Source organism: Bos mutus, chromosome 21, assembly GCF_027580195.1.
Source record: "Bos mutus isolate GX-2022 chromosome 21, NWIPB_WYAK_1.1, whole genome shotgun sequence".
Lineage (NCBI taxonomy): Eukaryota > Metazoa > Chordata > Mammalia > Artiodactyla > Bovidae > Bos > Bos mutus.
In genome coordinates, this window is record NC_091637.1 from 68,561,940 (window position 1) to 68,589,391 (window position 27,452).

Here is a 27,452-nt window from a genome sequence, read left to right on the forward strand (position 1 = left end):
CCAGGCCACGAGGGCTGCTGGCGGGCAGCCAGGAAGAGCTCTCCCTGGGGAGACCTTCTAGCAGGACTGGAGGACGTGGCCGTGTGTGTGGAGGGGTGCGCTCTGCCGCGGTGCCTTCAACAGGTGTGCAGGGCAGGTGCTGGGCACGCAGAGGTGCCGGGGTGCCCTCCAAGCGCAGGGCCCGCAGCTCAGGGTGTGGCTGTGCCCAGTGGAAGACTGGGTGCTTCCCGGCCTCTGTGGGCCTCTGGGAGGGTGGGGTGTTCACAGGACGTCTGCCTGCTTGCCTCCTCTCTGGGAGGTCTCACCTGCCCAGGCCTGGTCTCCACCCTCCTCTCTCCCATCTTGGCTTTGGGCCCAGTGTCGGGTCATGCTGGACCCCTCCCCCCCACAGTGCTGCTTCTCTCTGCTGTCACCGTCAGCACCCCCCCCACCAGACCTCTTGCTCTCCCTGGGGGCACAGATGCCCCCCTCCTGGCATGTACATACACCCTTCCTCCCCCCAGAGCTAGGAGTGCAGCCTGCCTTTCCTGCACCTTTCAGCAGCCTCCTGGGGCTCTGAAAAGACCACTGAGGTTTTAACCAGAGTGAGGAGGGGGAGGCGGCGGGGGTCTGGGGCATGGAGCTGGTCTAGGACGCCCACCCTGCTGTGTGTATGGGAGGAGGGGCGGGATAGGGGGTGGGGCTAGGCAGCGCCAGGGGTCGGGGTTCCACAGCTCTGTGGGGGCTGGGGGGGCAGGGCAGGCAGGGTTGTTCTGTGGGCGTGGGGCCCAGCGGCCGTAGGGTGGGCAGGCACAGAGCACCCCTGCCCGTCCCAGCGCAGCCTCCCCCCGGGTGCTGCTGGCCCCACTGCCCTCCGGAGCCGGCAGGCTGTCCACCCTGCCTGTTTGGAGACTGGGCGCAGAGGCGCTGCTCTGACCGTGTGCTCGGCGCGCGCCCGGTTCTGACCGCTGGAGCTGCCGGCTGTGGGTGCTTGCTGGTCCCGATGAGACAGCGGTGCATCTTCGCTCTGTCTGGGCACTGTGGCTGGCCCCCGGTTTGGACTAGTGATGCGCCCACCCTGGGCCTTCTCGCACTGGCAGTAGCGTTTGGGGCGTGTGCTTGGTGTTACTACCAGGAGGCTTCCCGGAGCGGCTGTGCCAGCTCACCCCCACTGGCGTCCCCGCTGCTCTGCATTCTTGCCAGCACTGCCTGACTTTTAATCACTGCCAATCTGGTGGGTGTGAAATGGTATTGTGGTTTTAATTTGAATTTCTCTGATTACTGATGTAGGCCACTTGTACTTCCCCGTCAGCGAAATTCTTGTTCATTTCTCTTGCCAGTTTTTTCCTCCTGCTTTATCCCCCGACTTGAGCCTCAGTGGGTTTTTAAGGGCTAGTAATTCCTTTTCAGCGCTGTGTTGAAAGCACCCTCTTCTCTGCAAGGCCATGCTGCCACCCAAAAAGGTGCGCCTGGTGTTGGCCTTGGTCTAGTCCTGTGGTCTGTCCTCCCCAGGGCTGTTGGGAGAGCTCTCTGCTCTCCCTGGGAGCTGGTGCTTGGTTTCCTGGATTTCCTTGGGGGCACAGGCCACACCCCCTGCAGTGACCTTCAGCCCTGGCGTCCCGCTGCCCCTGCCCCTGTGGGGATTCCCTGAGCAGCCTCCTGCCGCACCCCCCACCCACCCCTCCACCCGCTTCAGTGGGGTCTCGGGCATTTTGAACCCTTGTACTCATCCCCTAATTTTCCGTCCCGTTGAGGTTTGTGAGTTGACATCACAGGGTCAGATCTCTGCAAGCTTACTGAGTGCTCACGTTCCTATGCACCCTCCTGTCGGCCTCCTCTGCCTGGCTCACCCTCCGGAAGGGGCTGCAGCTGGAGTGTAAGCTTTGGCGTCTGCGTGCTGGGTCCGCTGCAGCCCACGGCAGGGCGAGTGCCGATTGCCCGGGCCGTGGCCGCCCTGTGGGCCACGTGCCCCAGGCGTCGCCCGCCTGCCATTCTGTGCGGGTCCTGTGTTAGCCCGTCTTTTCACCTTCAGCCACTTTGGAGGCTGCACTGGGTTTCTCCGTGGGGGCGCGCCGGGCGCTTGTAGTGTGCGGGCGCTGGGTGTGATCAAACACGCAGAGCCGGATGTCGTCCTGCTCCTTTCCCTGCTGATGTGGCTCTTCCAGCATTAAACCTGCCTCTCCCTCTTGGAAACATAGCGGTGTGCCAGCGTGCTGGTGCCCTGGTCCCCTTCCCGCAGGCAGGCAGATGGCATCAGACTTTGCTCAGGACTTCGCATCTCTGCCTGGGGTGTGTAATCTGCTCATCCGCTGCCCTTATCCGATTTTGATGCCAAGACACCTGCAAAGTGAGCTGCCCCACGCGTGTCTGTGCGAAGCAGGAGTTGTTTGTTCCCTGAACGTCCAGGCGATGGTGAGATTGCCGGTCAGGGGACCTGACTCCAGGTTGCTTTGGGCCAGGGGTAACTCCTGACTTGACCGCTTTAATGGTTGTAGGACCCCCATCCCTGCCTTTCAGTTAGCTTTAGAAATACATTTTTCTGTGAATTTGTCCATTTTTTCCTGATTTTCAACTCGATTGGCAAAAAGTTGTCCCTAATGTTCTTTTTCTAAAAAAGTGCCTGCAGGACTTGTAGAGCTGTCCCCTGTGATCCCTCCCATTGACCGAGTGGGTGGGCGTCCACGCGCTGATCCATCTCACCAAGGGTCCATCAGGTTCCTTTTTAATGAACATTCACATCTTCCTTCCTGTTTACGCTCTTTGTTTTCGTTTCGTGTCCGTGTTCTCATCTCTTAGGATGGATACGCGGCTCCTCCTTTTCCCTCCTTTCCTTCTGTGCTCAGTTTTCTAATCACTCGTGTTTTCATTTGCCTTTGGCCTCGCTGGGCCCTCGTTGCCGTGGGGGCTTCCCTGGTTGGGGTGTGCGGGGCTCCTCTGCACCACGGCGCGCGGGCCCCTCTCTGCAGTGGCCTCTTCTGGCGCCCAGTGCGGGCTTAGTCGCTGAGGTGCTCAGGCTTAGTTGGCCCGCAGCAGGTGACATCCTCCCAGACCAGAGATCAAACCTGTGTCCCCTGCATTGGTAGGTGGATTCTTAACCACATAACCAGGGAGGTCCCTTTTGTAAGATTTTAAAGCTGCAAAATAAGTAATGTTTTGACTGCATTTCACAAGCTTTTATGTGTAGAGTTGTTGAGTTTAAAATCTTCAAAAGATGTTCCGTTTTTCCTTCTTTAACGTGGTGGGATGGATATCTCAGAGTTTCTTCACATCCAGACGTCTCCTCTTATTTCTCCATTGGTGAGTTCATTTCTTCTCCTTTGATTGTTTCTAACTTACTTGTGTTGTGGTCACAGAGGGTGGTCAGTGTGACACCAGGTCCTCAGAATGTTAGGACTTCCTCTGGGGCTCCGTTTGAAGCCAGCGTCCATGCATGCTCTGCTCGTCCTGAAAAGGGCCTTGTGTTTGGCACTTGGTGGTGCCACGTCTGATGCCTGTCCCTGTGGGTCACGCTTGGCTTATAGTGTCTTGAGGTTTTTTACCTTTCTTGTCTACTTGGAAAGCACGGAAGAGTCTCCGAGCCTGGAGGGGGTTGTCTGTTTCCCCCGGAGCTCTGTCTTTAGATCACACGGCTGCGGAATCACAGGCCCTGAGTGGTCAGGGCTGACCGGCACCCAGCGGGGCTTTTCCTCCAGACAGGCTTGGTGACAGTGTAGCGCTCAGCTGTCTGTTGCAAATACCTGCCTGCTATATCTTTCCCCACCTTGTTGCTTTAAACTTTGCTGTGTCCTCACAGGTTGGCTGTGTGTTTTTTATTTGGCACCACCTAGATTTCGTTTTCATTTAATCTGACAGTCTTTATTTTTTAACCAGGACGTTCAGTCCATTGTTATTTGTCTAAGTTACTGGTAGTCGGGTTCACGTCTGCCGCTTTATTTTTGTCCTCATCGTCCTTTTATTTTCTAAGCTTCGCCTTTTCATTGTGCCTCACTGTGCGTGGGTTTTCCCTTCCTCCATTTCTTATTAGTTTGAAACTTGTCACTATTTCTAGTCCTTACGTGGTTACCGTGTAAATTGCACGCTTGCTGTTGTGGTTTGGACTTAACCGTACATTCTTTTCCTGAACAACAGGGACCTTAGACCACGTGAGTCCGACCTGTCGCTCCACGTCTGTGTGCTTTCGTGTGGAGCATTTTAACGTCTTTTTAAGCCCGTATGAGATTATTGTTATTACTTTCTATTGTTAATAGTTGATTAATCTCAAAACTCACCACTTTTTTATTCTTTTTGCATCTCAGAAGTGTGAAGTGAAAGTCGCTCAGTTGTGTGTGACTCTTTGCAACCTCATGGACTCTACAGTCCATGGAATTCTCCAGGCCAGAATACTGGAGTGGGTAGCCTTTCCCTTCTCCAGGGGATCTTCCCAACCCAGGGATTGAACCCAGGTCTCCCGCATTGCAGGCAGATTCTTTACCAGCTTGCCACAAGGGAAGCCCAAAAACACTGAGGTGGGTAGCCTATCCTTTCTCCAGTGGGTCTCCTGCATTGTAGGCCAATTCTTTACCAGTTGAGCTACTAGAGAAGCCCCATCTTCCCTCCTCCTTCTGTCTGAAAGTACATCTTTAGGCTTCTCTTCAGTGAGGGTCTGCAGATAACTCACATTCTTTCAGGGTGTCTGAGATGCTTTCCACTGTCCCAGAGGGTGTCCTGCCGGTTGTGGGGTCCCAGGTGGCGTCTCCCCAGCGTGGCTCTCAGTTTGGCTCTTGTGAGGTCAGCGTCAGTCGGGTGTGACTGGCTTGAAGGTCTGTCCTTTCTCCCCGGTGGCTCTGTGGTCATCTCTTTGGTGTCCAGGGGAGGTTTCTCTTGTGTGCCTGAGTTGGGGGTCACTGGGCTCTGGGGTGGGTGGTTCTCCTGAGTTGGGGTCACTGGGCTCTGGGCGAGTGGTTCTCCTGAGTTGGGGTCACTGGGCTTTGGGCTCTGGGGTGGGTGGTTCTCCTGAGTTGGTCTCGCTGGGCTCTGGGGTGGGTGGTTCTCCTGAGTTGGGCTCACTGGGCTCTGGGCTCTGGGGTGGGTAGTTTTCCTGAGTTGGGGTCACTGGGCTCTGGGCGGTGGTTTTCCTGAGTTGGGGTCACTGGGCTCTGGGGTGGGTGGTTCTCCTGAGTTGGGGTCACTGGGCTCTGGGCGAGTGGTTCTCCTGAGTTGGGGGTCACTGGGCTTTGGGCTCTGGGGTGGGTGGTTCTCCTGAGTTGGTCTCGCTGGGCTCTGGGGTGGGTGGTTCTCCTGAGTTGGGCTCACTGGGCTCTGGGCTCTGGGGTGGGTAGTTTTCCTGAGTTGGGGTCACTGGGCTCTGGGCTCTGGGGTGGGTGGTTTTCCTGAGCTGTGGTCACTGGGCTCTGGGGTGGGAGGTTCTCCTGAGTTGGGGTCACTGGGCTCTGGGGTGGGTGGTTCTCCTGAGTTGGTCTCGCTGGGCTCTGGGCTCTGGGTGGTGGTTTTCCTGAGTTGGGGTCACTGGGCTTTGGGCTCTGGGGTGGGTGGTTCTCCTGAGTTGGTCTCGCTGGGCTCTGGGGTGGGTGGTTCTCCTGAGTTGGGCTCACTGGGCTCTGGGCTCTGGGGTGGGTAGTTTTCCTGAGTTGGGGTCACTGGGCTCTGGGCTCTGGGGTGGGTGGTTTTCCTGAGCTGTGGTCACTGGGCTCTGGGGTGGGAGGTTCTCCTGAGTTGGGGTCACTGGGCTCTGGGGTGGGTGGTTCTCCTGAGTTGGTCTCGCTGGGCTCTGGGCTCTGGGTGGTGGTTTTCCTGAGTTGGGGTCACTGGGCTTTGGGCTCTGGGGTGGGTGGTTCTCCTGAGTTGGTCTCGCTGGGCTCTGGGCTCTGGGTGGTGGTTCTCCTGAGTTGGGCTCACTGGGCTCTGGGCTCTGGGAGGGAGGTTCTCAGGACTCCCGGGAAGTCCTCAGGCACTCTCCTCTTCCCAGCTCTCTCCTTGCCTCTGGACTCGGTGGACGTGCGGTTGCCCTTTCCTCTGGCATCACAGACTGGCCGCCGGGCAGGCTCTGCTCCTCCCTGTTTCAGCGGCCAGTCCTCAGTCCTCCTCCCTGCAGAAACGTGCCCATGCGGCTTGGCACCCCAGCCTGCAGGAGGGCCTGCAAGCGGGTGAGATGGGCCATCCCCTCCGCTGGCAGAGCCGTGATGGACGGTGCTGGGCAGGTGCCTGTGGCTGAGCATGAGGCCGAGTTTGGAGTTCCTGGGAGGCCGTGGATCTGTTTGGTGGGCATGGATTTAGCTGGAGGCTGAGGCGGGTTGGATGTGGGTGGGGTCGGGAGGGCAGGTCGGGGTTGAGAGTGGGCTGGGCTTTTGGGGCTCTTAAGAGGCGAGAGCTGCGCTGAGGGAGAGACCGGGGCTTGTGACCTCAGCCGTCTGAGCCTGTGGACTGTGGTCTCAGGGGGAGGCCTGGCCCCTTGCTGCGGTCACCACCTTTCCTGCCCCCACGATGGCAGTGTCAGGCCCCGTGCACACCTGGGCGGTGGGCTGCTCCCCCAGCAGGTGGCAAGGTGGGCTCAGCGCCGAGAAGTGCTGCCTTTGAGGGTGAGTGTGGACGGAGGCAGCTGCTTGGGGCAGGTGGTGCCTCCCGTGACGCTTTGTTCCGGGCAGTCAGCTGCATGGGCCCCGCTCACGGGCACACTGCCCTTCCTGTCTTCCCAGGATCCAGGCACCAGCCCTGGCTCCCCCTCCCCACAGCGAGGTGGGTGAGGGGGGCCTCGGTGTGGGTGGACGGGGCCAGGGTCTGTCCCAGAGAGCAGTCTGGAGAGTTGGGGGCTCTGCACGTGGAGACTCCAGTTCGGGTCTTGGGGATCCCTCGGGAGCCTGAGCGTCACTTGCTGTGGCCAGAGTGACCCATGGCCACCGAGGTAGGGGTGCTCAGGCAGGTGGGTGGCAGGATGGGACCCTCTGAGGCCGTGTCCTGGCACCGCTGCCCAGCCAGACCCCACCGGCCCGGCACGGCCCCTGCGGGCACGGCCTGGGCCCGTCGGACATTGCAGTCCGGCCCCTGGGCTTCCGGCCTCGGTGGGAATTGGCTCACAGCTGTTCCTGCCGGTGCTGGGTATTTTGGGCTCCAGGATACGGAGGGCGGTGAGTGCGTGAGCTGCTGGCTCCTCCCAGCACCTGTGCCTGGTGCCCGACAGTGGCCGAGAGTGGACCCAGAATAGCGCGGGCATCTGTGGAAGCTGAGTCCCGTTCTGCCCCCACGCGGCCTCGGCTGGGGGGCTTTGCGGAGGCCCAGGATGCGTCGTGAGGACCTCCCTGCCTGTGAAACGGGGTTTCTAGTGAAGCTCTGTGTACTCCACGTGGCCCCCAGCTGCTGTGCCCCCGGGGTGAGAGGTTCGTGTCCTCTGGGAGCCCCTCAGTGTGGTGGGCACGCAGCAGCCACTCTGCTGGGCTGGTCTTTCTCCCCCTTGGAGGTCAAGCCGAGGTCTAGGGTCTCCTGCATGGTCAGGCCAGCCTGGGTCCTGACAGCACCTGGAGCTGCGCGGTGACGGGGACGCTGTGCACGGGTCTGCCCTTCTTCCCGTTGGGCCCGCGGCAGCTGGCCGGTCCCCACTGCCCCACTGGCCTTCCGTCCTCTCCCCAGCCAGGCCACGGCGCCTCCCTGCTGCGGGGCCACCCCCAGCTCCGTTCTCAGGAGGCTGCTCCTGGTGGCCTGCACCTTTGTCCCACTGGTGGGGCGTGGGGAGGCAGCGGAGGGGCTGGGACAGGTGAGGTCTGCAGGAGGGGCTCCTGTCTCCAGCAGCGAGGGCCCCCAGTGCAGAGTGGGGCGCCCTGGCCTGGCCTTTTCTGCTCAGGCAGACGTGCCGGTCTCTCAGCCTAGTGGCCGCACGTGTCCAGTCTCCCATCCCGGCTCTGTTTTCAGCATTCGTGGGGTGATTCCTGCCCAGCATGGGCAGCCCTGTACGCGCTCGAGGCCTGAGCAGAATCGTGTGGGCTTGGGCGTTGCTGCCCTCGAAGGCAGAGCACTGTAGGCGGGGGTGCCCCTCGGAGGCACTGCCCTTTGCCCAGACGTGGCTGTGACCTTTGGTGGCCTGGGTTCCGGCTGCCTCTGCCCCAGGCCACTTGAACAGGCCGTGTGCCACCTCCTGTTGGCACTGGGCTCCTTTGTCCCCGCCTGCTTTGTCTGTGGGGCACGCGTCCCCATCCGAACAGTGGTGACGCCCCCACAGGGAGGCCCTTAGTGAGGAGCCGTGGACCCACAGCAGCTGGGACCTCGGGCCCGTCTCTTCCCAGAGCCTCGCTGCCCAGCCCTGCAGCCACCCTCGAGGCGATGGTGCCATATCTTCTGTTGGGTGGTGGCCAGTCCAGACCTTTCTGCCTTTGCATGCAAAGGGATGGGATGGGATGGGCTCTTCCATCACAGTTTGCATTCCGGGGCCTTAGCTTGGGTTCCAGATGTTCTGCTCCATCTGGTTGCGACGTGGTTTAAGTGCTGTCACGCTCTGGCAGGTGAGTGGACCACAGTCACCACCTTGAACCGTGTGCCCTCCTGCCAGCCCAGCTCTGGTGGGAGACGAGCTGTTTGTGGAGCGTGTTCACAAATACCGTTGCTGTCCACGCAGTGCTGGGGTGCACACCAGCCGGCCCCCCCAGAGGAGTGTGGGTGGGGCGGGGCCCATCTGGCAGCTGGTGAGGGGGCTCCACTCGGCATGAGCCCCCAGGAGGCTTTCCGGGGTGGGGCTCAGGAAAGGCTGAGTGTCCGGCGCTGATGCCTGAGACGGTGGAGGTCGTCTGGGCCCGTTACTGCCAGCCGAGGCCTGCCCAGGGTGGGGCTGTCATGGAAGGCTTCAGGGGTCTGTTAGTGAGTGACTGAGTTGGGGGGGGCTGCTGCACCCTCGGGGCCATGCTGGGGTCACCACAGCCACAGTGTCATGCTGGCTTTGGGGTGATGGTGGAGGTTGTTCCAGGGGAGCGCTGGCACAGAGGGGACCCCCCCTCCCCCGCCTCTGTGGGCAGAGGAGCAAGTCTGTAGGGAACCCACGGTGAGCCCGGCTTTCCTGACCTTGGTCCCCTTTCACAGCCTCCTCCTGGGCACCAGCTCCCCGGAGAGAAAGCTGGCCGCCCTCCCCAGGGCCTTGGGCTTGGCTCAGCCAACGGCCAGCGCTCCATCTGCAGAGGCCACACCAGCCGCTGCTTGGGACGGTCGTCGGGGGCTGGGGCGCCCTGTCCTGCACGTGCCCTGGGCCCGATGGGAGCGCAGAGCTGCCGTCCACACGTGGAGGAGGCTCTGGGGCCGCCCACGGGCAGGGGGCCAGCTGCGTAGGCCCCACTGGGCCCTCCTGCTGGAGACGGCTCCTTGGGGGGCCCAGTGGGGTTTCCCGTTAGGTTATTTGCAACAGGAGTAAAGAGGAGACGGGAATAAAGAGGAGACGTGTTGGTCAGACCTTTGAGGAGAGCACTTTCCAGTTCCCTTTTGGAGGAGAGCAAACGCAGTCTTCCTCAGGGCCCGCGACACAGCCCCGGTGACGCGGATCAGTGAGGCTCGGTACAGCGGGCTCCTCTGGGGTTTGACTGGGGGTCTGCAGGCTGACCTTGCCCCCACCCCCGTCAGGTGGCCTGGCGCTGGGCCTGTGCGTGCTGCAGAGCAGCGGCGTGCCGGCCAGGCCTCTGGGAGGCGCTGTGGTTCGTGGGGGGCCCAGCGCGGCTGCGGGCTGCACACCCCCGCCGGCCCCTGGCTCTGACGCGCCCCTCCCCCCACCTCCACACCCCTGTGGCTGGCGCGCAACTCCATCGACGTTGGGGGATTGCCTGCGGTGTCTGGGCGTCCTGGGACTGGGTTGGCTGGTGGTCCAGGACGGACACTGGGCGTCCAGGGGTGTCGAGGGCGTGCGGACCCCCCGCCCACCTGGCCCTGGGGCTCTGGGGCCTGGGCACCTCCTCGGGACTGCTGCAGGGCAGACGAGCAGAGACAGAGCCTGCGCTCGCTCCGGGGGCTTCTCTGTGGCTGCGTGAGGTCTAGGTGGGCCAGGGCACACCTGCAGCGCCTTCCCACAGGTGCGGACCAGGTGAGCAGCGAGGCCTGGCGTGCCTCGCTGAGAACGAGCCTGCGGGTCCATGGTGCGTTCTCTGGGTTCATTCCCCAGGAGCAGGCGCACCTGGCACCCCGTCTCAGGGGGAGACGCAGGCTCACGGAGCAGGGCAGGGACCCTGCGGTGGGAAAAGGGAACTTGTCGTGAAGCACCCCAGGGTCCCGGGGCCCCTCTGTGGAGGACAGGCCGTGAGGTGGGGCCCGTGAGCAGATAACAGTGGTGGCTTCACGCCAGGCGAGCGGGGGCCCCGGGCTGACCCTGGGTCTGTGGTGAGAAGCGGCCGAGCCCGGGGCCCCCGCTCAGTGACCCTGCTCTCCCCTGGCTTCAGCCCCGACAGGCCGTCCCCCTGGCTTCAGCCCCGACAGGCCGTCCCCCTCCCAGATGGAAGGCAGTGGTGTGGCTGAGAAGGGGGATGGACCCGGGCTGCCAGGACACAGAGCAGAGGGCAGTCATGCCGCACGGCAGGGCCGAGTGGTTCCAGGAGGGCCGGTGCGGCGGACTGCAGAGGGGACAGGGCCGGGGGGAGTGCCCTTGGCGGGGGGCGCGGTAGGGGACCTGGTGCCGTGATGGAGGGGCTGGGGGGCAGTGGGGGGTGCCATGATGGGGGCCCTGAGGGGGAATTTTGGGGGGGTGTGCCGTGATGGGGGCCCTGGGAGGGCAGTCGGGGGATGGGGTGCATGATGAGGGGCCAGGAGGGAGCAGTGGGGGTGTGCCGTGATGGGGGCCCTGGGGGGAGCAGTGGGGGTGTGCCGTGATGGGGGCCCTGGGAGGGCAGTGGGGGGACGGGGTGCTGTGATGGGGGGGGACAAGAGGGAGCAATGGGGGGTGCCGTGATGGGAACCCTGGGGGGGCAGTTGGGGGGGATGTGCCATGATGGGGGTGCTGGGAACCTCTTGTGAGAAGCTGCTCTTCTCGGGTGGCCCTGCTTCCCAGCAGTGATGGAGTGAGTGAGGCTGGGGCTGTGAGGTATCGGTCCAGGGAGGAGGGGGTCCCCGGGAAACCGGGGGGCTGGACGTCTGTGTCTCAGACCTGCATGGCCATTTGGTGCCAGGGGTTCTCTGGGGCTGTGCCCCGTGTCTCTGGTGCAGAGTCTGGGTGAGTGGGAGCCCCAGGAGGGGCCTGAGGAGGGCACACGGGCTGACGATGGGTCCAGTGTGGGGGTCTGAGCGGAGGTGGAGGCACGGCACCTCCTGGGGCTGGGCGGTGCAGGGCGCTCGTGGGCATCTGTGGGACCCTGGGCGCACTGCGTGGGCGTCACTCCAGCTCAGGTCACGGCGGGGACGGGCTGCCCCCCTGCCTCCGACTCCCGTTGGGTGCTGGGTGGGACGGGCTGCCCCCCGGCCTCCGACTCCCCGTTGGGTGCTGGGTGGGACGGGCTGCCCCCCCGCCTCCGACTCCCCGTTGGGTGCTGGGTGGGGGCCCGCAGCACCCCTGCTCTCCCACTGGCCCCTCCTGAGCACGTGGAGACCTTACAGTGTGGGGCCCTGTCCCCCTGGCCTGGTCCCAGACCCCTTCTCACAAGGGATCAGCCTCCACATGCCTGCCCCCCCAGCTGACGTGCTCTGGCCCTGCACCCTGGGACGGGGGACCCTGGGGGCGGCTCTGACCTGCTTGTGATAAGCCGCCCGCCAGTGGCTCCCCGCGGGGCGTGTGTGCTCTGGCTGCTGGGAAGCACGTCCGGAGTCTGGCTGCCTGGGGTCTGCTGCCACCTGGTTGCTTCCTCCTCCCTGGGACCCCGTGTCTGCCCGGCTCTTGGAGGAACTCTCGTCTGAGGGCCACTTGGACGCCCTGCTTCCTCCTGTCTCTAGTTCCCTTCCTGGACAGGGCCGCGCCCTGCAGTGTCCAGTGCCGGCCCCAAGTGCAAGGGCCAGGCGGGCACTCCCAGGGCCCAGGGGCACCCCTGAGCGGAAGCCCTGCCTTTGCTGAGCCCCCTGGGCGGCTGTGGGGGGCCCAGTGGACGCCGCACCCAGCCCTTGGTGGGGGCCTACTGGGCTCCCTGGGGGAGGCATCTCAGCAGGAGCCTCAGGGCACAGGCGGGAGGAGGTGTGGGTAGAGGAGCCCTGGGTATGGGTTCCGGGCTCAGCGTCCTGCTGGACCACAGCCCGGTGACACGCCCTGCCCCCGCCCCCACCAAGCTGGGGCCATGACTCCTGAGTGAGTTCAGTCCTGGGCACACCTGCCTGCTTGGGGCAGAGGGGAAGTCCTCCTAGGAGACTCGCACCCCATGTCCACCATAAGCTCAGCGAAGCACCCCGATGTGCGGCTTGGACCCCAGGCCCCTAGTTCTCAGGCTCTGGGGCTTGGACCCCAGGCCCCTAGTTCTCAGGATGCTGGGGCTTGGACCCCAGGCCCCTAGTTCTCAGGCTCTGGGGCTTGGACCCCAGGCCCCTAGTTCTCAGGCTCTGGGGCTTGGACCCCAGGCCCCTAGTTCTCAAGTTTGGGGGCTTGGACCCCAGGTCCCTAGTTCTCAGGCTCTGGGGCTTGGACCCCAGGTCCCTAGTTCTCAGGCTCTGGGGCTTGGACCCCAGGCCCCTAGTTCTCAGGCTCTGGGGCTTGGACCCCAGGCCCCTAGTTCTCAGGCTCTGGGGCTTGGACCCCAGGCTCCTAGTTCTCAGGCTCTGGGGCTTGGACCCCAGGCCCCTAGTTCTCAGGCTCTGGGGCTTGGACCCCAGGCCCCTAGTTCTCAGGCTCTGGGGCTTGGACCCCAGGCTCCTAGTTCTCAGGTTTTGGGGCTTGGACCCCAGGCCCCTAGTTCTCAGGCTTGGACCTCAGGCCCCTAGTTCTCAGGACGCTGGGGCTTGGACCCCAGGCCCCTAGTTCTCAGGCTCTCGAGGCTGGAGGCCCAAGGCCACGGCGCCCGCAGGTTGGTTCAGTGTGTCTCTCTGTTGTGTCCTCACAGAGGGGTCTCGAAGGAGCCCCCTGCAGTCCCTCCACAAGGGCGCTGACCCCCTTCACCAGGGCCCCACCCTCCGCCCTCATCATCCCCAGAAGTCCCTTCTGACAGCATCATGTAGTCTCACGTGGATTTAGGGGGAACCAGAGTCGGAGAAGGCAATGGCACCCCACTCCAGTACTCTTGCCTGGAAAATCCCATGGACGGAGGAGCCTGGTAGGCTCCAGTCCACGGGGTCGCTAAGAGTCAGGCGCGACTGAGTGACTTCACTTTCACTTTTCACTTTCATGCATTGGAGAAGGCAATGGCAACCCACTCCAGTATTCTTGCCTGGAGAATCCCAGGGACAGAGGAGCCTGGTGGGCTGCCGTCTATGGGGTCGCACAGAGTCGGACACGACTGAAGCGACTTAGCAGCAGCAGCAGAGTCTGCAGCCCCTCTGTGTCCCAGAGTCCTTGCGGCGCTGGAGCCTCCGGGCAGGGGGCCGCAGCGGTGTGTGCTGGGAGAGGCTGCGTGTGCCCCCAGCCTGGACCCGCGCCTGTCGGGTGTGACGACCAGCTGCTGTGAGACGTCAGAGAGGCCTGGGCCCCCGCCCTGCCCTCTGGCTCCCGGACCCCTTCTCATCTGACCTGGAGCCCCCTGACCACCCCAGACAGCCATATCCCACAGCTGGCAGGGCAGGGTCTCTCCTCCCGGGAGCCGGCCTGAGGCGGGGGCGGGGCCTGAGGTGGGGGCTGAAAGTGGGGTGGGGCCTGAGGGCGGGGCGGGGGCGGGGCCTGGGCGGGGCCCACAGCGGCTGCGCACACTGCCGTTCTGGGGGAGCCTGTCACCGAGGACCGTGCTGCCTGGCCTCGGGGTCCCCAGAGCCGGCTGTGGGTCCTCGCTGGGGAGGCCTGGGTCGTGCCTGGACTGTGGGGAAGCCCAGGGTCGTCGCTCTGAGCCCTGGGGAAGCCGGATGCTAAAGGGGCTGGGACGCGGGCCCCTCCTCACCGCCCCCATGGGAGGTCCCGCCGGGGTACGGTACAGGCCGGTTCTGAGTACGTGGCTGGAGGCGGCCGTGGGCTTCAGCCGGTGCAGGCAGCGCTCCCGGCCCGCTGGGCTCGCGGTCCCCACGTGAGTCTTGCTACCTGGAGGTGGCCTCCTGCGCCACTGATCTGGCCCTGAGGTGCCTGAGGTGCCCAGCTCGCCTCCATGCCCCACGTCCCTTGCTGACCGTGCCGTCCCCCCAAGTAATGCTGCTTGCCTATAGGGACGTGCTGGGCTCGGGCTCTTCCTGACAGGGCCCCTTTGCCCTCACGCCCGGGGTCTCTGGTCGTCACGGCCCACGGATGGGTCCCGATGGCCTTGTTGCTCGCTGGGCACAGGCCCCATGCTGAGATGGCGCTCCGGTGTCTGCCCAGCCCCTTGGGGGCCTCCCGGCTTCGGACATGGGTGCTCTCTCTGGATGGCTGGGCCTCTGCGGCTTCTGCGCGGCTCCCATGCCCGTCCGGGCCATCCTGCCACAGCCGGCTCCTGTGCGTGGCTCCTCCGACTTTACACCCACCGCCTGGTGCCCCGGCCCCCATGGGGGCAGCCTGTGCTGCGGCAGGAAATGGGGCTCATGGTGGCCCCTGCCAGGGCCCCGGCCTTGGTGCTGAGGTGCCTGCCTGCCCCTCGCTTCCTGCAAGGCCATCCCAGCCCCACGACAGCAGGCAGGGAAGCGGAGAAGGCACCTCTGACCTTCTCTCCTGATTAGCAGGAAGCAGCCGCGTCCTGAGGCCTGGGCACCGGAGACAGCCGACCTGGGCCAGCTAGAACTGGCAGTCGCCTCCGGCTGGAGCGGGCGACCAGCACTCGGGTGCAGAGGGAGCTGGACACTGCCTGAGGCTCCTGGCCCTGGCCCCGCCCTGGACTGTCCTGAAAGTAAGCGCCTCGGGGCACCCACACTGCCCGTGTGCACCTGCAGCCTGAGCCCCCAGGGTGCTGCCTGTGGGCCTGTCCTGCCCCTGGGCTGGCCAGTCCCCGGGGTTCAGGCCGGGCCTGGGGTTGCCGGCCACTGCAGGGCCCCAGCCCCCACTGGGGCAGACAGTGACCGTGCAAAGAGGCTCAGCCCCTGGGGACAAAAGGCCCCCTCGTTTTCCCTCCCACTTATGCACAGTCAGTCCATTTGGGGCCACAGAGGTAGCCCCCCAGGTGGCCGCGGCTTGACTGCTGTGGTCTGAGTGCCGGAGGCGAGTCCTCCTGGGAGGCCAGCCCGGCACTGGTGTTTCTTGGAAGCCTAGGGAGCACTGTCCTTGTCCTTCGTGGGCTGCACGCTGTGGGGGCTGGACTCACCAGCCCTGGGGACCCACATGGTCTGCCCTGTGCCAAAGCCTAGCGCTGCTGGTGGGACACGGTGGGGCAGCCTTTCAGAAGCCCGGTGCAGGGTCCAGTGGTTAAGAATCCACCTTCCAGGGCACGAGTCACAGCTTTGATCCCTGTTCAGAGAACTAAGGTCCTACAGGCCCTGGGGCATGAGAAGACTCCTGAGAGTCCCGTGGACTTGCAAGGAGATCAAACCAGTCCATTCTAAAGGAAACCAACCCTGAATATTCACCGGAAGGACTGATGCTTAAGCTCTAATACTTTGGCCACCTGATGCAAAGGGCTGACTCACTGGAAAAAACTCTGGTGGTGAGAAAGATTGAAGGTAGGAGGAGAAGGGGGCGACAGAGGATGAGATGGTTGGACGGCATCACAGACTCAGTGGACATGGGTTTGAGGAAACTCTGGGAGATGATGAAGGACAGGGAAGCCTGGTGTGCTGCAATCCGTGGGATCACAACAGTCAGACCCGAGTGAGCGACTGAATAGCCAGATGCCACAGGACAAATAAGCTTGCCTTCTGTGACTACTGAGCCCACACACCGCAGTGAGGACCCAGCTCAGCCAAAAACTGTAAAGTAAAAAGGCCTGATGCAGCGTCCCCACGTGGGCAGCAGACCCCTGTTTGAGAGGAGGAACTGGGCTGGAGCCACACTTGCACACATGTGTTCATGGCGGCTGCCCAGACTGCCAAGTGTGTCCTGACTCCTGCCAGGTGGGTGAACGCAGGGCGCGCTGCCCGGCAGAGGAGCTGGCCCCCAAGGCCATGTGTGTGATCCCTTGTATAGATCGTCAGACCACGCCCACCAGGAGAGCCCTGCTGCCACTGCGCGGTCAGGGTGGTGGGGAAGGGCAGGGACCCTGGGCTGGTGAAGCGGTCCTGGACTTAGAGGCGATGGTCGCTCAGCACCGGGACCATGCTGAGTGCCAGTGGCTTGTGCCCTTGGACGTGGTTAGGCTGGCTGATTGCACGTTGTATGTGTCTGAGTGCAGCAGGGAGTATAACGAGGGTACCGGGACGGTTCTGGACCCAAGGAGACCACGCAGGCAGGCGGGCAGGGTGCCGGGCTCAGGTGTGGAGTGGCGCCTTGGGAGACAGCCCCTCGCCAGCAGGCAGCGCCCCCTTACTTGGTCTCCTGACGCCCTGGGTTGCCCCCAAATGCCACTGGGAGGGGTCCCTGGTGGCTGATGGGGGGTGTCTGCTGAGGTCTCGTTGCTTTCTGCGGAGCTGTAGCTTTTCCACTTGAACACCGGGGCGACGGGTAGGGTGGTCAGCGTGGGCCCTGCTGGCCCTGGAGGCGGGGTGCCACGGGCGGGGGCCCTGCCCCCCTGGAGCCGCCTGGGTGCCGTCGCCTGCCTCTGTGGGCCGATTGTCTCCCGGCGGCTCCTCTGAGGGCGCCTTTGTGCCGGGACATCAGTCCTTTGTCTGCCGTCGGCACCGCAACGCATCTCACAGCCGTGTCTGTCTCTGCTCACAGTAATGTCCGTGTTTCCGATTTCAGGAAGGGTTAGAGTCCTGAGGAGCAGGGCAGCCCCTGGGTTGGGTGCCTGGCCCCATCCTCCAGGGACCTGGGCGCGCCCGGCGCTTTCCTCGGCCCGGGCCCAGTGCGTCTCCTGTGGAAATCAGCAGGCAGAATGGCCCCCAGCCCCACTGTCCCACGTTGGGTGAAGGTTCTGAGGGATTGAAAACAGCGTGTTCTCAAGTGTTCCCTCCCTGGGCTCCTTGAGGCACAGGTCACAGGAGCTGAGAGCGGACAGCCACCCAGGCTGTGTTGCTGTGTGAAGGGAAGAGCAGAGACACCAAGACCACACGGGGACGCCGACCCGGCCACGCGCTCGGTCCACACGGGGACGCCGACCCGGCCACGCGCTCGGTCCACACGGACGCCGCCCGCCACGCCGCCACGGGACGCCGACCCGCCGGTCCGTCCACGGGACGCCGCGCCACGCCCGCCACGAACACTGATGCGCCACGCGGTCGGTCCACACGGGAACACTGATCCAGCCACGACCCGCCACGCCGCCGTCGGGCCACACGGGACGCCGACCCGCCACGCGCTCGGCCCACGGGACGGGACGCCACATGCCGCCACTGACCCGCCACGCCGGGCCCATCGGGACCCAGCCACGCTTTCGGCCCCGGGACGCCACCCGCCACGCGCCGTCGGTCCACACGGGGGAACACTGATCCGCCACGCGACCCAGGCACACGTCCACACGGGAACACTGATCCGGCCACGCGCTCGGGCCACACGGGGAGAGTGACCCGGCCCGCCACGCACGGGACGCCGACCCAGGCCACACGCCAGTCCATCGACGCCGACCCGCCACCGGGAGAGTGACCTGGCCACGCTCGGGCCACACGGGAGTGACCCAGCCACGACCCGCCCACGGGCTCGTCCACGGGGAACACTGACACCGCCGCCACGCTTGGGCCACACGGGGAGAGTGACTGATCCAGCCACGCGCTCGGGCCACACGGGACGCCGACCCGCCACGCGCCGGGTCCACACGGGACACCGACCGCCCCGCCACGCTCGTCCACAGGGAACGCTGATCCAGGCACACGCCAGTCCACATGGGGACACGCTGCTACCTGCTTGGCGGGACACGCCACGCGCTCAGTCCACACAGGGAGAGTGACCTGACCCGCCATGCACTCGGGTCCGATCCGCCACGCCGTCCCCAGGGCCACGCTCAGTCCACACGGGAGAGGACACTGACGGGAGAGTGGCCTGGCCATGTGCTTGGGCCACACGGGGATGCCGACCCGGCCACGCGCTCGGGCCACACAGGGAGAGTGACCCAGCCACGCGCTCAGGCCACACAGGGATGCCGACCTGGCCACGCGCTCAGTCCACAGGAGAGTGAACACTGCCACCGGCCCCGGGACACACGCACTTGGTCCACACGGGGAACACTGATCCGGCCATGCGCTCGGTCCACACGGGAACACTGATCCAGCCCACGCAGTCCACACAGGGGCCACGGGACACGCCGGCCAGGATGTGACCTGGACACATGCCGGTCCACACGGGACGCCGATCCAGCCACGACGCCGACCCGCCACATGCCGGGCCCACAGGGGAACACTGATCCGCACAGGGACAATGACCTGGCCACGCGCTCGGTCCACACAGGGAGAGTGACCTGGACACACGTGCTCGGTCCACACGGGGACGCCGATCCAGCCACGTGTTCGGTCCACACGGGGAGAGTGACCCGGCCACGCGCTTGGTCACATGGGGACGCCGACCCAGCCACGTGTTCGGTCCACACGGGGAGAGTGACCCGGCCACGTGCTCGGTCCACACGGGGAGAGTGACCCGGCCACGCGCTTGGTCACATGGGGACGCTGACCCAGCCACGTGCTCGGTCCACACAGGGACAATGACCCGGCCATGCGCTCGGTCCACACGGGGAGAGTGGCCCGGCCATGTGCTTGGGCCACATGGGGATGCCGACCCGGCCTTGAAAAGGAAGGCAGAGCTGATAGAGCCCACAGCGCGAGTGGACGTGCTGAGTGATGTGGCCAGTCGCGGAGGCCGGTTGTGTGCGATCCTCTTTCAAGGTCCTTGGCACGGTTGGATTAGTAGACCAGAAGCAGAATGGGGGGTCAGGGAGCTGGGGGACAGGGTTCCAGTTTCACAAAGGGAAAGAGGCACAGGTGGTGATGGGGCGTCACAGTGCCAGTGTGCCTGAAGCCACGGGGCCGGCTGCTTGAAGATTGTAAACTTCACGTTACATGTATTTTACCACAGTAGAGAGAGAGGTGGACGTTGGCAGACTTCTTCCCCACAGCTGCAGCAGTTACAGCCTCCAGGGGTGAGGAAGCGTTGAAAGCAGATGCCTGGGGTCTCACCAGCGTGGATCCTTACCGCTGCCCGGCTGGACTCCCAGTGGGGACCCTGGGCGGGGCTTGGGCAGGTCTGCCTGGGGTCCTGCTCAGGGTAGAAGCAGCCTCCAGACCCCCAGGCCTGCCGAGCCTCTTGGAGAAGTTTCCTTGTTCCGCCCCTCACCCCCCTGGGCCCGTGGACCCTGCGGAGCTCCGTCCAGACCCTGCCCCACCTAGTCTCGCTCAGCCGAATGCAGCCCAGGCTCAGGGAACTTGGTCTAAAGGAGGTGCCCACCCTGCTCTGTGGGCACGCTCGTGCCCCTGGGCGGCTGGGCCGTAGGCTCCTGTGTCTGCTTGGTGCCCACACGCGGGATGAGGGGCAGTTGGTCTTCTATGGAGAACTGGCTTTGTGCCCTCTGCGGCGCCCACTGCCCCAGCATCAGAGCGCAGGCTCTGAAGCAGCTGGGACTCTGCGCTGGGAGTGGGCGCAGGTGCTGGCCAGGTTTGGGGGGCCTCGGGGGGACCCTCAGCCTCCTCCCTGCGGCGGGTGACTTGGGGAGGGCTGGACAGACTGCCTTACCCTCGCCCCTGGCAGGGGTTATCCACTCCCATTCTCATCCATGGAAACGTCCCATGGGCCTGTGTATAAAAACGTCTGCAAAGCCAGGTTTCCCTGAACTCTCTGAAACATCACTGGTTTTGTAACTCACAGAAACTGAGGGTATCCGGACACGGGGCCCTCTCCTCACCCCTCCCCGACATTCCTTCCCTGACCTCGGGGACCTGCGTAGCCTGAACCCCTGGGCAGAGCCCTGTCCCTGGCGGTCGTGCTCTGCTCTGCGTGGGCCTTGTCGGGTGATCCGAGGTCCCTCTGTCCTGCTTTCCCATCCCAGGGCACTCTGATCACCTTCTGCCGCTGGCCTGCCTGCTTTCTGTTCCAGGGCCTGGTGTCCATCCACCCTGGCCCTGACCCCGACCCCGAGCTCAGTGACACCCCCCGCCCCGGCCAGGCCCGGCACCCTGTGTGCCAGGCCCCATGTGAGTCCTCCTCGAGTCAGCTCCAGAGAGGACGCGCCTGACCCTCCCCCAGGGTGCTCCCTCCCCTTTCTCTCCTCTCCCTCCACTCCCCCTCCACTGGCACCTCTCTCTTCCTCCGGACTCTGTCCAGAGCCCAGACAGGCCCTTGTCCTGGGCACGGGCGGCTCCATCTGGAAAGGGGCCACATGAGGGCCAACCCCAGGAGGCCTGCCTGCCCTCCAGCTGGGTGGGCACCGAGCAGCAGCCCGGGAGCCCCATTCTGTGAGAATGCACTCTGCGGGGCCCACTGACCTGAGGGCACACGGAAACCTGAGCCCCAAGCGTTGCCTGGAGAGCCAGAGGCCCCCAGAGTCAGGGGCTTGGCACTGCCTCCTGGGACCCATCTGGTGGCGAGAGGTGCTCTGAGGGGATCACACTGCCTTTAGCCCAGTTGGAGCCCAGCCTGTCCAGGTGTCCTGGGCTGTGGGCAGTGCTGCAGCTCTGCTGACTCTCACAGCTGACTCCTGCATGCACTCCTTGGTTTCTGCTTTGCCAGTGCCCAGAGACATGTGTCGTCCCCTGGGTGTCTCCATGCTGGCAGTGGTCACGCAGGCTCAGCTCTGCCTGCACAGCTGGAAATAAAGACCCTGGGATTGGAGTGTGTGTCTGGGGCCGTTTCATGCTCATCATGGGCATCCCCTTCTCGTGGGCAGAGATGTCTTCCACACCTGTGTTGAAGGTGGTCCCTGCTGTCTCAGATGGTGAAGAATCTGCCTGCAATGCCAGATACCTGGGTTTGTTCCTTGGGTTGGGACGATCCCCTGGAGGAGGGCATGACAACCCACTCTAGTGTTCTTGCCTAGAGAATCCCATGGACAGAGGAGCTTGGCGGGCTACAGTCCATGGGGTCAGAATGAGTCAGACACGACTGTGTGACGAAGCACCCCAGACATAGCGGCTCCCCCAACACCGAGCAAAGCCTGTCGGCTGGACAGCCTAATGAGATGCTGCAGGAAGGGGTGAGTGTGCTGTCCATCAACCAGCTGTGAGTCCACCGAATGCAGAAAGACGGAGCAGTGCGTCCACACTCGGACAGAAGGAGGGGCAGTCCTTCTTGGGACCCTCTGGATGAGGAGGGGCCTGGGCCAGACGGGCCAGGGAGAGACCGGGGGTGGGTAGGCTCAGAGCACGTCTGTGGTGGGGGCTTGTGAAATCAGAGTGCTGGGTGGGTGTTGGGGACCGCCCTTCCTGGGGTTAGGGAACCCTGGCATGGCAGTGCGGCTGCCCTGTGTGGAGGATGGTGGGTGGCCCTGTGCTGTCGAAGCCTGAGTTGGTGTCATGTGTGGGTTTGACGCTGAACACTGAGATGCCTCATTTTAAATGCAGATGTTAGAGAGTGAGAGACTAAGCCTTCTGCTGTGGGAGCGCCTAGCTCAAGCTGTATAGAGATCAGGGAGAAGCTTAGGATAAAAACAGAGGAATGGAGGTCACAAGGACCAAAATTTAATGAAATAAAAACAGTATTAAATATTAACAAAAGCCGGAAGTCGACTGCTTGGGGAGACCAATAATATACCAAACTGGCGAAAGTAACGACAGGCAGAAGCACACGTGCTGGGAGGAGCGCGCGGAGGCAGGGCCGAAGCCACCGAGAGTGCTGTCAGTAAACACGGAAAGTAAGGAGGAGGTTTTTCTAGAAATAATATGAATTACTTAGTAACTGGCTTAGTAAAGTAGAAAATGTGGAGAGACCAGTTATATTAAAATCCCTTTTCTTCTCCAGAGAACACCAGATGGTTTTATTTGTAAATTTTACCAGGTCTTCCAAGAATTAAGTTCTGTCTCATATGAAATATTCCAGAGATTGAAAAGATTTTTTAAAAGTGACACTCTCCGTTTTATGAGGGCAATAGAATCATGGAAACACCCAGGGGAAGCGCAACAGTGGGGACCTCATGGACATAGATGTGAAAACCCTGAAGAAAATGACAGGAAAAAAATATCCCTACAAGATAAAAAAAGGCAAAAGTATCTCATGACAGAAATTATCTCAGGAGTATGTGAATGATTTATTTAACCTTAGAGTACTAATTATTTTTATCACATTCAGAGTGAAGAGAAAACTCATATGCTGTATCCAGAAAAAGCATTTGATGGAATTTAAGAGACAGTACTGGGGATATGGGCTGCCCAGGTGGTGCTAGTGGTAAAGAATCCACCTGCCGATGCAGGAGACGCAAGGGACGCGGGTTTGATCCCTGGATCGGGAAGATCTTCTGGAAGAGGAAAGAGCAACCCACTCCAGTATTTTCGCCTGGAGAATCCCGTGGATAGAGGAGCCTGGCAGGCTCACATACAGTCCATGGGGTTGCAAAGAGTCAGTCACGAAAGAGCGTGTGTGTGCACACACACACACACACACACACACACACACACACACGTTAGGAATATAGAAATAGATAGGAAGTTTAACTTGTCCATAGGCTTCCCTGGTAGCTCAGATGGTAAAGAATCTGCCTGCAAGGTGGGAGACCCAGGTTCGATCCCTGAGTTGGGAAGATCCCCTGGAGAAGGGAATGGCAACCCACAGTATTCTTGCCTAGAGAATTCCATGGACTAAGGGGCCTGGAGGGCTACAGTCCATGGGGTCACAGAGAGTCAGACACGACTGAGTGGCTAACACTTGTAGGTTACCTACTAAAAATCTGCAGACCTGCACGAATTTTAATATATTCACTTACATTTGGCTGTTGATTAATCCATGCACCCACATTAAGGTGTATAATTCAATTCTGTACTTGGCCAGCGTATTTCAAGTGGTAATTACTGACTACCGCATTAAACAGTGCAGTTATAGAACGTTTCCATCATTGCAGAAAGATAACTGGACTTCACTGCTGTACACTTACCATCCTTAAACACTAGAAATATTATCTCTAAAACCAAGAAGAAAGGTGACTGTTATCTTTGAGGAGCTGGACAATGCAACAGGATGTGAAAAGCAGATCAGATGGACAATGCAACAGGACGTGAAAAGCAGATCAGATGGACAATGCAACAGGACGTGAAAAGCAGATCAGATGGACAATGCAACAGGACGTGAAAAGCAGATCAGATGGACAATGCAACAGGACGTGAAAAGCAGATCAGATGGACAATGCAACAGGACGTGAAAAGCAGATCAGATTGGGTCGAAAGAAACAACATTGCCATTTGCGATGGCATCGTCGTTCGAATGGACAATGTAAGAGCCTGTAGAAGATGTCTGAACCAGTGACAGTTCCGGAAGGCTGGCTGACAGAAGATGCCATGCAGGACCAGCAGTGCTGAGACGTGCACTTTGCTTCCCCTGGGGGCTTCCATGGTTCTCTTCCCCTTGTAAAATGGGCAGTGTCACGGTTTAGAAAACATCTTTTCAGTCTCTGGAACACTTCATATGAGGTCTGACTTAATTCTTGCAAGACCTGGTAAAATTTACAAACATTTGAAACGAAGAAAAACAGCAAAAAAGCATAAAAACAGCATAAAAATAGCTTATCCATGGATAAGTTGGACAAAGGGCATAACTTTCACCAGAGAAAGGGCTGCCCACTTACTCAAGGACACAAAGCACCTGAGTAAGGAGGCACCAAGGCTCTGTGATGACCTGATGTTACCAGTTCCCCCTAAATGTAATTCAGTTTTATAAAATTCCACAATGGAATTGAACTTGGCAAGTTATGAAGTTTATATGAAGCAGACAAGCAATTTTAAAGACAAAGGAGATGTGTTTGTGTTTAGGAAGTGTTTTGCTTAGCAGATGTTTAAGTAAGCTGTGCTCATTAAAACAATAGGCAGTTGGCAGAAATATAGACAGATTGACCCCTGGGACACAGGAAGACACAGAAACACACGCATCTTCAGAGACAGCCTTTAATCTGTAAGGAAGGAGTTTGCTCTTGCAGAACTGGTTGGGGGATAGGTGGGCATCCATAGAGAAAATAATAAAGTCAGGTCCCTACCTCACACCATACACAGAACAGCTCCATGTAGATTAATGACCTCAGTGAAAAGAGTAAAAAAAAAACAAAACTTTGGGAGGAACGGTGTGAAATTGAAGAATATGATATCCAAGAACCATAAATCATAAGACATGTAAATAAACACTTCCTAGAAACCCCGCGTCCGAGGTCAGGGGCGGCGGCCAGGAGGAGATATCCCACGCCCCAAGCCCGAGGCCAGGGGCGGTGGGCGGGAGGACAAACCCCACATCCAAGGAGCCGTGGCTGTGTGGGCACAGGAGGGCCTAGAGAAGCTATCCCACGTTGAAGGTCAGGAAGGGCCGCGGTGAGGAGATACCCTCGTCCAAGGTAAGGAGCAATGGCTGCGCTTTGCTGGAGCAGCCGTGAAGAGATACCCCACACCCAAGGTAAGAGAAACCCAAGTAAGACGGTAGGTGTTGCAAGAGGGCATCAGAGGGCAAACACACTGAAACCATACTCACAGAAAACTAGTCAATCTAATCACACTAGGACCACAGCCTTGTCTAATTCAATGAAACTAAGCCATGCCCCTGGGGCAACCCAAGACGGGCGGGTCATGGTGGGGAGATTTGACAGAATGTGGTCCACTGGAGAAGGGAATGGCAAACCACTCCAGTATTCTCGCCTTGAGAACCCCATGAACAGTATGAAAAGGCAAAATGATAGGATACTGAAAGAGGAACTCCCCAGGTCAGTAGGTGTCCAATATGCTACTGGAGATCAGTGGAGAAATAACTCCAGAAAGAATGAAGGGATGGAGCCAAAGCAAAAACAATACCCAGCTGTGGATGTGACTGGTGATAGAAGCAAGATCCAATGCTGTAAAGAGCAATATTATATAGGAACCTGGAATGTCAGGTCCATGAATCAAGGCAAATTGGAAGTGGTCAAATAAGAAATGGCAAGAGTGAATGTCGACATTCTAGGAATCAGGGAACTGAAATGGACTGGAATGGGTGAATTTAACTCAGATGACCATTATATCTACTACTGCGGGCAGGAATCCCTCAGAAGAAATGGAGTGGCCATCATGGTCAACAAAAGAGTCCCAAATGCAGTACTTGGATGCAATCTCAAAAGCGACAGAATGATCTCTGTTCGTTTCCAAGGCAAACCATTCAATATCACAGTAATCCAAGTCCATGCCCCAACCAGTAATGCTGAAGAAGCTGAAGTTGAACGGTTCTATGAAGACCGACAAGACCTTTTAGAACTAACACCCAAAAAAGATGTCCTTTTCATTATAGGGGACTGGAATGCAAAAGTAGGAAGTCAAGAAACACCTGGGATAACAGGCAAATTTGGCCTTGGAATACGGAATGAAGCAGGGCAAAGACTAATAGAATTTTGCCAAGAAAATGCACTGGTCATAACAAACATCCTCTTCCAACAACACAAGAGAAGACTCTATACATGGACATCACCAGATGGTCAACACCGAAATCAGATTGATTATATTCTTTGCAGCCAAAGATGGAGAAGCTCTATACCGTCAGCAAAAACAAGACCAGGAGCTGACTGTGGCTCAGACCATGAACTCCTTATTGCCAAATTCAGACTTAAATTGAAGAAAGTGGGGAAAACCACTAGACCATTCAGGTATGACCTAAATCAAATCCCTTATGATTATACAGTGGAAGTGAGAAATAGATTTAAGGGCCTAGATCTGATAGATAGAGTGCCTGATGAATGATGGAATGAGGTTCTTGACATTGTACAGGAGACAGGGATCAAGACCATCCCCATGGAAAAGAAATGCAAAAAAGCAAAATGGCTGTTTGGGGAGGCCTTACAAATAGCTGTGAAAAGAAGAGACGTGAAAATCAAAGGAGAAACAGAAAGATATAAATAACTGAATGCAGAGTTCCAAAGAATAGCAAGAAGAGATAAGAAAGCCTTCTTTAGCAATCAATGCAAAGAAATAGAGGGAAACAACAGAATGGGAAAGACTAGGGATCTCTTCAAGAAAATCAGAGATACCAAAGGAACATTTCATGCAAAGATGAGCTCGATAAAGGACAGAAATGGTATGGACCTAACAGAAGCAGAAGATATTAAGAAGAGATGGCAAGAATACACAGAAGAACTTTACAAAAAAGAGCTTCACGACCCAGATAATCACGATGGTGTGATCACTGACCTAGACCAGACATCCTGGAATGTGAAGTCAAGTGGGCCTTAGAAAGCATCACTACGAACAAAGCTAGTGGAGGTGATGGAATTCCAGTTGAGCTATTCCAAATCCTGAAAGCTGATGCTGTGAAAGTGCTTCACTCAATATGCCAGCAAATTTGGAAAACTCAGCAGTGGCCACAGGACTGGAAAAGGTCAGTTTTCATTCCAATCCCAAAGAAAGGCAATGCCAAAGAATGCTCAAACTACCGCACAATTGCACTCATCTCACACGCTAGTAAAGTAATGCTCAAAATTCTCCAAGCCAGGCTTCAGCAATATGTGAACCGTGAACTTTCTGATGTTCAAGCTGGTTTTAGAAAAGGCAGAGGAACCAGAGATCAAATTGCCAACATCTGCTGGATCATGGAAAAAGCAAGAGAGTTCCAGAAAAACATCTATTTCTGCTTTATTGACTATGCCAAAGCCTTTGACTGTGTGGATCACAATAAACTGTGGAAAATTCTGAAAGAGATGGGAATACCAGAACACGTGATCTGCTTCTTCAGAAATCTGTATGCAGGTCAGGAAGCATCAGTTAGAACTGGACATGGAACAACAGACTGGTTCCAAATAGGAAAAGGAGTTCGTCAAGGCTGTATATTGTCACCCTGCTTATTTAACTTCTATGCAGAGTACATCATGAGAAACGCTGGACTGGAAGAAGCACAACCTGGAATCAAGATTGCCGGGAGAAATATCAGTAACCTCAGATATGCAGATGACACCACCCTTATGGCAGAAAGTGAAGAGGAACTAAAAGCCTCTTGATGAAAGTGAAAGCGGAGACTGAAAAAGTTGGCTTAAAGCTCAACATTCAGAAAACGAAGATCATGGCATCCGGTCCCACCACTTCATGGGAAATAGATGGGGAAACAGTGGAAACAGTGTCAGACTTTATTTTTCTGGGCTCCAAAATCACTACAGATGGTGACTGCAGCCATGAAATTAAAAGACGCTTACTCCTTGGAAGGAAAGTTATGACCATCCTAGATAGCATATTCAAAAGCAGAGACATTACTTTGCCAACAAAGGTCCGGCTAGTCAAGGCTATGGTTTTTCCTGTGGTCATGTATGAATGTGAGAGTTGGACTGTGAAGAAGGCTGAGTGCCGAAGAATTGATG

General features: G+C 59.5%; 1 protein-coding gene across 2 annotated transcripts in view; it reads left to right on the forward strand.

Moving 5' to 3' along the window:
- The window catches only part of PACS2 (phosphofurin acidic cluster sorting protein 2), a 65,502-nt gene that overhangs the window by 1,276 nt on the left and 36,774 nt on the right, over positions 1-27,452 (forward strand). The window lies entirely within an intron of this gene.